The sequence below is a fragment of the Arachis hypogaea genome, chromosome 20 (assembly GCF_003086295.3).
Source record: "Arachis hypogaea cultivar Tifrunner chromosome 20, arahy.Tifrunner.gnm2.J5K5, whole genome shotgun sequence".
In the NCBI taxonomy this organism is placed as follows: Eukaryota; Viridiplantae; Streptophyta; class Magnoliopsida; order Fabales; family Fabaceae; genus Arachis; species Arachis hypogaea.
Genome location: NC_092055.1, coordinates 136,953,351 through 136,962,586, shown reverse-complemented (window position 1 = coordinate 136,962,586; position 9,236 = coordinate 136,953,351).

Sequence of the window (9,236 nt, the reverse complement as noted above, 5' to 3'; positions counted from 1 at the left end):
AGTAATAGTTAATAATAATAAGTGAATCAATAAGGGAGTTCTCATACAGAAATCAAATCAAAAATCCACACCTGGGCGGCTCCACCTCTATGGGTAGCCCTTTCCTCTTGTGTGTCCTAACAGAATAACAGATCTAACGTGTGGCCTACACGTTAGGCTAGCAACACCCCTGCTAGCTGGAGTCTGAGTTAGATGCATCTAAGTTAACGTCATAACCGCCGTTAACTACGGTTTTCTAATACGAGCCTCCCAAACCAATTCCAAACATATAATTTCAAATACAACAAATATTTTATTTTTCAAATATATAGGGTATCAAATCAAATCAAATCAAATCAGATAATACTCTCTCATCAGAAATCTTTTTCAATCATATTTTTTCAATCATGAGAGATTTCAAATATATTTCACAATTTTTAAAATAAGTGAGTACCAACAAATACTTCAATACTTCAAAAACAGATATTCAAGTAAAATCAAACATTTTGGAATAATGCAAAACTTTAAAAAAATATATATAGTCTCATGTATAGTTCCAAAAGTATAAACTTCATAAAAATGAGTTATTTAATTCTAATAAATCAATTATTTTAATCAATTCAAAATCGTTCAAAATAAATATAGCTATAATTCAAAGATCATAATAGATGTATATATCAAAATAATTGCAGATGCACAATCAAACAATTATAAATGTAAAGCCTACTCAAAACGTAGTCCCAAGGGACTGAAGATACCAAACCCAGAGTGCCAAATTCAAGGTAAGAAGGATTGAAGTGGAATGAAAAGAATGAGCGTAGAATTTGAACCGGAGTAGCGACAAGATAGAGCTGGCCATAGTTCTCGATTGTTGAAACTATAATCCAAACGCGTCGACGGAACCTTTCCTCTCAACCCGAAACTGCAGCAGCTACAACCTCAGCTCCAAATCACTTTCTCAGCAACCACAACGACTCGGACTTTAGGAAAACAAGTAGCGGCAGCACCGGTGGTGGTTCCGGCAACAACAGCGCCATACCCATTGACCAGAAACCCTGGCAGCGGAGACGGCAGAAGAACGGCGACCTCAATGTGACTTCCCGGCGGCCAGAGGTGCAGTGGCGCTTCCGGCAGCGGCGAGCCACTCCAGCATCCCCTTGTGCAAGCTCTCTTCCTCCGACAGCGACCCAGACGGCGGCGGTGAGCTCGTCGCAGTAGCTCCCCCGACAGCTAGCCCTCCAACACGACAACAACACAAAGGCTTCCCTCTCTCTCCTCATGTTCACCTCTTTCTCTCTCCTCCATCGTTGTTGATGATGGCGGCAACTGGCAGCAAGGTGTGATGGGTTCGGCGGCTCAGTGGGGAGGGCAGTGGCAGGACACGCAGCGGCGGTCCTCTCTTCTCCCTCGCAGCGCAGCTCTCCCTCCATTCTTCTCTTCTTTATTCATGTGATTTGTGTGTGTGTTTTAAGTGAGGAAGGGGGTTTGGGGAGGATGACGGCTAGTGAGGACTGAGGGTTGAGAGAGTGTTTTTTTGTGTGATTAGGGTTAGGAAAAAAGAAAAGGAAGAGTGGCCCACAATTTTTTTTTTATGAGTTATTACAGTAGTAGTCTCTGACTGAAAAAATATCCAATGTATCTGTATTTAACTCAAATAATTCTAAAATTTGCTCCCTGCAATATGTCAAGCTTCCATCTTCATTTCTGACAAATAATCCTCCATGGTGATATATAATTTTAATGAATTGATCTTCTCTCTGCGCACAAAATTTTTAAAAAATGGTTAACAACAACTAGAATTAGTGTGCTTGATATAAATATAAGTTGTTATGAGACAACAACAAACCAAATTAAAGCACAAAAACCAAATTTAGAACATCCATAGATGAAATAGAAATAAAAAAAGGAACGATGTACAAAAATAAATACTAATATCTTCCCCACAAAGGTTAAAAACTAGGAGGACAATTCTATGATGTGTTGTATTATCTCTTATAGGAAAAATATAATTATTCTAGGTTCTCGAAAAATAAGATCAAACCAAAAAGTAATGTTTCCAATAAATTTAGTAAAACATAAAAATACAATTCAAAATTAAGCAGCAAGTCCACAGATAACTTATTTATGCATTGTTTGGATTAAAAGAATTTGTAGAAAAATAAAATGCTGGAGAAAAAAATAGATGAAAAAATTAATTTTTTATTGTTTGAATTAACAAAAAAATTGAATGAAAAACATAAAAATATATGTGGAGCTCATGTAAATTTTTTCTCTTCAAAGTTGCGAAGAAAACTTATGCAGAAGTGTAAACATGGGTTAAAATACAGAGTTACCATTTGAATTATAATTTATATATAATATATAAAAATATTAATATAATTTTATTCTATTATAATTTTTTCTCTTCTTACTTTTCCTTCCATCCAAGCAAAAGAAATTTTTTCCTCTATTTTCTTTCCATTCATTTTTTCTTCATCTAAACACACACACAAAAATATACTTTTTTTTTTCATTTTGTTTCCTCACATTTTCTTTCTTTCTATTTTCTTTCCTCTTATTTTTTATCTTATATTCAAACAATAGCTTAGTGTTTATCTATTTATCTTCTATTAATATTGTTATTACAAGGATACATATGATTGTATAAAAACGATATAACCTAAACTTTGATTATTTGAGAATTTATTGAGTGGCTAGAATAGCTCCACATCACAAACCAATGAATGCTAACAATAGGGATGATCACAAAAACAGCTAAAAAAGGTATTTGCAAGGATTACTCGCATTTTGGGGCTAGACTCGTGAAATCCTCACGACCTGCCACCCGAAAATGAATAAGGACTTGGGGTGGCAAACGGGCCAAAATCCGTCAGGCTGACCCGCATAACCCGACAAAAAAGGAGGGTTGGGCTGGAAATTTGAGACTGTCAAACTTAAAAAGTCCGCATACTCCGCACCACCTAATCCATGAGCTTTGGCGGGTTTCGGTGGGACGGTGCAGGTTTTTCCGCTGGACCAAGCTTTTATTTTGTTAAGACCATTTTTTTTACAAATTTTTTTGATGTTATTAATCTACAAGAGGATGAAAATGATAATTGAAGATGTTCTAAGTTATATTTTGGATTATGTTTTTATGTTTGATTGATTATAAACTTGAAGATGTTCAATTATATATTTTGGATAATATTTGTTTTGCTTTGGGCAATATTGATTTTATTATTCTATTTCAAAAAATTTGATTTATAATTATGTTTATTACATATTTATAATTATAATTTTTTTATATTTTTAAAAATTATAAATTTATTAAAATTATTGTAAAATTATATATATTGTTTAACATTTAATGATTTATAAAAAAAAAGGAGAGCCCGCCAACCCGCCAGCCTACTATTAGGCGGGGCGGGGGAGAAATTTAAGACTGCCTTACTAGGCGGGGCGGGGCAGGCTAGCCCACCAGATCGCGGACTTTTGGCGAGACAGGGCACTTTCCTGTTTGCCACCCCTAATGGGGACACAGACATAAGTACCCACCCCATGGAATAAAATTATTAATTTATCCTAATTTATATATATATATATATATATATTCATTTCTTGAATTTAGTAACCCTAATTTCTGTCTCCAATTCGAATTCTTCCTTTTTCTTTCAGACTCATTATCAGTCTTGATCCCCTCTCTCTCTAACTCACTTTCTCTTCCTCTCAAGTCCGTCACTACATCGCTCAGTATCGTCCCAAAAAATTATGTTATGTTATTATGTTGGAATATATTTTTATGTTTTCTCCTTTTAAAGTGTTATTTTTCATAACGAATATGTCATAAATTGTGTTAAATTATATTGAACTGATTATTTTATGATTATTATATTATGTCTTTTTATGTTAATTTTTTTCAAAAGTTTACTGAGGAGATTTGCATTCTCTAAGGGGTAATTAAACAAGAACATACAATGATAGAGAAGGAACGGAGGCATTTTTTTTTAAATAGGAGTGAGAGATGGGAAGGGGGCTTCTCACGCTCCTCTGAGTATTCATTACCATATCTAACTAGCAACGGAGATCCAATCTGAGTCGATTTAAGAGGGGACGGGTGGACTTCATTTGCATCGGGCCTTTAAGGTAATGAACCTAAGTCGGATTTGGGACCCTAACAATGGATTTTAGTTGATCTTGCTTGCATTGAGGTCTTACTAGGCCCAAATATATCTTGAATTAATATTTTGAGTCATTGTTATAGCAAATACTATACTATTTAATATTATAACACTTAGTATATATAAAAGTTGAATATATTTACAAGATATTTTTTTAATTCAAATTAAAAAAAATTAATTATCTCTTTTTTAGTTTTAAATATTATTTTTTTAATGTAACGAAAAAGTAAAAATAACAATAATAACTCACATAATTAAAATAAATAATTTTAATATATACATGACACTATATATATCAAGGATTATTATATATGATATATAATTTTTTCTGTAATGACTATTTATATAATTTATTGAACAATTTTTTTATCTTAATATTTAATAAATTAACATACAAAATATTATTTAACATACAAAATAAATAACTTAAGTCATCATCCAAGGCAATAAATATAATAGTGCAAATATTTATTTATTTATTTATTAGTGGTGAAAAATATGTAAATAGTATAAAATGATATTTTTTAGTATAAAAGCAATAATAAAGGTTATTAATTAAGTTAATTACCTAATTAAAAAATTATTAAATTTTTTTTAAATAATAATAACAAATAAGATCACTATTTTTACATAATACAAAGTTTATGAAGTAAATTTTGGATAATAAATCAATCCTCAATAGATTATACATTAATTCTGTCAAAAAATAAATAATTAATACATTGGATATTATTATTTACGTACTAATATAATTAATATATATATATATATATATATATATATATATATATTATCGATTATTAAGTTTATAATAATTAATTTTTAATCCAATTTTTGGTAATTAAAATTTAAATGATTGAAATTATTAAATATTAAATATTTTACATTTAACCAATTTATTTTTTTTATTGAAATAAAAAAAGTCATTAATCAATTCTAAATTTAAATTTAAATTTGAGTAAGAAAATAAAAAATATTTTAAATTTTATCTCACTAACCAGAATTAATTTCAAGATAAGAAATTATTTTGCATATCATATATATATTGTGGGATAGTATGGTCATTTGCTATTTTTTAATGGTAAATATTGTCAAATAAAATGGTGTAAAAAATTAGAAGAAAATATATTTATAAATTTAGGAAATATTAATTTATTTTTCAATAGAATAAATTATATATTGAATAACAAAACTTATTATTGGTTTCTCTTCACACTAACTAATACTCAACAATGGTGTTTTGGTACACCATGTTATCAAGAAATATTAATTGATCTAATAACTTTTGTAATGACATAAGTTTATGAATTTAAAAATTTAAAAATTATTTCATAAAATATGAAGTTTTATCAAGTAACAATGTTGATCATATTATTTTGACTTTAAGAATGAATACGTACCAACAAATAAAATTTTTTTAAGTAAATTTCAACAAAGACAAAAGTCCATAAGTATTGCTATTAATGAAAAATTAATCTATCTTAAAGACAAATACATTTTTTTTACGGATTTTCTAACTCGACAAGTCGAGGATTAATTCACCACATATTGATGCTCTATGTATTAAGAGTGAGATTCGAATTCTAAATACTTGCTTAAGTAGACAAATGAGATAACCATTCAACCAATCCAAATTGATTAAAATAAATATTAATTATTTTTAATATTTTTAAATTATAAAATATTTATAATAATAATTACTATATATATTTTTTATTTAAATTTTAATAAAAAAAATTTATATAATTTTATGTATTACTCTGGGAATATACATTAGTTGGCATAAAAAAAACGAATTTTATAATTTTGTACAAAGTAAACAACAACTCAAAACAAAATTTTCATTTAAATTTAGAATGTGGACCGTGTTCCGTTCTTGGCAGTTCAAATTTTGAATTTAAATTTTCATTATAAAAACCGCAACTAATTAACCAGTTAATTAAGTAATTAATTGCGCAAATTAGATTTTGAAAAGTTAGATATAGAATTTGAGGATTTAAAGGTGATTTTTGGACTCAGTGGGTCTTTCTGAATCAGAAAATGTGCTTTCTGCAAAAAAACCATGAAAAATCGCGAACCAAAAGTTGAACCGATTTTAAGTCTGTCCGATACCGCACGAGAAAAATATTAAAATTATTAAAAAATTAAAAAATTATTAAAATTTATTATTTTTAATCATTATTTTAAATATCAATCTAATTTATTTAGTTTAATAATTCAATAATATATTTTTATTTTTATTTTTAAATATTAATAATTAATTAATAACTATAAATAAAATAAAATTATATATCTAATTTTTTTAATTAATTAAATTAATTTAATATAATAAAATTAATTATAATTATCTTTATTCTGAATCTTATTATTTAATTTGATTAACTTTAATTTATAAAAAAATTTAAATATATAATATTATTTTTAAAACAATAAATTTTAATAATCTTTTAACCTTTCTTATATTAAAAACAATAAATTATCTGTCCAATTGTTTACATGATTTATCAAATATTATATTATCATGCATAGTAAGGCTGGATTTTTTTATTTAAATAAATAAAATAATAATAATAATTACGAAAATAAATATTTTAAAAAATATTTATCGATTTGCATTCTCCAGTCATATCTTGTTTACAGTGTAAACGAGATATGATACGTCAGCTGCAACGTGGCTATCTCGTTTATACTGTAAACGAGATAAGACTGAATGGCGTCTATCAGTATAAGTCGTTTACATATTGTTTCTGGACCCCGTTTTGACTTAGTCAAACTCTTTCTCCCCTCTTTTTACCTTTTTCTACTATATTTGAGTCCGATACGGTGATGGCACGCCAGGCGGGGAACGACAGGAACATCAACAGACTAAACGAGACGTCGCATTACGCCGGGGCGGCCGACTTCGAGGTTAGTTGCATTCTGTTCGGTTAATCTAAGTATATGGACATTGTTAGGGTAGTCTCGTAATGACAAGCACTGAGTAAAATGCTTTAAGGATTGGACTGTATCATGAATTTAGAACAATATTTGCTTGTGTAAGATTGGTATGACTTAATTAGAATTTGCTTACCGACATAAGTAATTTAGAGACATCTGTAAAGTAGACACATGGTAGTATTTTCCTAAGTAGTAGTAGTACTTTGTTATTAAGTAGAGTACAAAAATTTATTATTATCTCTTTATAGGTTAAAATTTTGTTTTTTCATTCCGCAGAGGCCTCGCCTTCTACTGCCCAGGCGAGTCAGCCAAACCTTTCCTCCATTGGACGCCATCGTCCCGTATCTGGCTAAGACCGGATTCGGCGATACGGTGCCCCTCAAGGACTTCACATTTGACAATTTCCTGATTTCGGCACTCGTGGAGCGATGGCGTCCGGAGACGCACACGTTTCATCTCCCATAGGGTGAGGTCACTATCACCCTGCAGAACGTGGCATACCACCTAGGCCTACGTGCACACGGGAACCCCGTTAGGGGGTGCCTTCGTGACTTTGGTAGGTGGTACGGCACGGAGACGTGGGCCATGGTGGAGCAGCGGCTTAGTGTTAGGCCTCCGATGGTGGCACAGCAGGCTGCACAGAGGAAGGAGTCGTTCACGCTGAAGCTGGTTTGGTTGCGTGATCGTGTCTGCCAGATGCCCCCAACCGACGATCCCGAGACCCTCCGACAATATGCCCGATGCTATATTATGTTACTGATCGGAGGGAATCTGTTGACAGACAAGTCCAACAACCTGGTGCACGTACGGTGGCTACCGCTTCTCCGGGACTTCGCGGAGTGTAGGGGGTTATCTTGGGGCTCTGCTGTGCTCGCCTGGACTTACCAATCACTATGTTTGGCGGCACAGCGGGGCGTCACGGACATTGCCGGTTGCACTCCGCTTTTGATGAGTTGGATTTACCAGAGATTTTCTCAGTGGTGTCCACCAGATAGAGGAGTCTATCAGTATCCGCTAGCTGCGAGGTAATCGAATATTACTTTTTTATTTCGCGTTAAACATTGTCGTTAATTCGCATGGTTTTTTACTTAATGAATTGTATATATCTCTGTTACTGTCAGGTTGGTTGGATTGCAGCAGCAAAGTAGGGATCAGCATCAGGGCAGGGTCCTGTACTGGAGGGTATCGATCGACCGGTTACGGTTCGATGAGGTTAGTCATGAAAGTAAATATTTTGTTATTTAAAATACTTGCTGTGTTGTAATACTTGTTATTTTTTTACACGTTTTTATTCAGTTTGCATGGATGGTGTATGATGACCCTGCGCTGCAGGCCCTGTGCCCGCACTGGTTCCGTGAAGAGGAGGAGTGGGGTACATGGTTGTCGGCTGTTCCGCTGGTCTGCTTCAATATTGTCCGGTTTCACCACGTTGATAGGGTAAAACGACAGTTCAATGGGGAGCAGCCAGTGCAAGGCATTCCAGTGAATCTTGACAGATATGAATGTTAGTTAATTTCTTCAAAGTTATACATTAGTAGTTGTTTGTTATTCTGATACTGATACTATTTTAACAATAGGTATCTGACCACCACTGATCGTGGTGAGGATGTCTGGTGGCCGGAGCGACTCCAGCAGTGGTACGACGGTTGGAGGCAGAGGTTCGACCCGGGTCGCAGGATTACCGTGCACCATACATTCGACACTAGGCCTACCGGCGAGTACTACGATTGGTGGCGTGGTGCTTGCCGTGTGAGGCATCTATCGGGGCAGAACATTTTGGAGGACCCCAGGCTGGTAGAGTTGCCCCCTGACGTCCAGCCCACTGCAAGCCAGCCGAGAGACGATCTGACCCTTCCGAGGGGCGTGCCGGATCGGAGGAGACGTGCGAGGGAGGTCATAGAGGACACTTGCCGACCTGCTAGGAGGAAGCGAGGCCAGAGAGAGCGTCGACCAGGTGAGCCCGTCAGGAGGGAGAGGGCCAGGCCTCGACGGGCTAGGGGTGACACAGACTCGGAGGAGGAGGCGGAGTTCGACCGTCAAGAGGACCAGGGAGACGTACCAGTTTACGATGTCGCTTCACCTACAGGACCGACTCCTCCACCTCCTCTCCCTCCCTCGGGGCAAGGAGCGTGGCATTCATCAGGTTCCAGTGGGCAGCAGTCT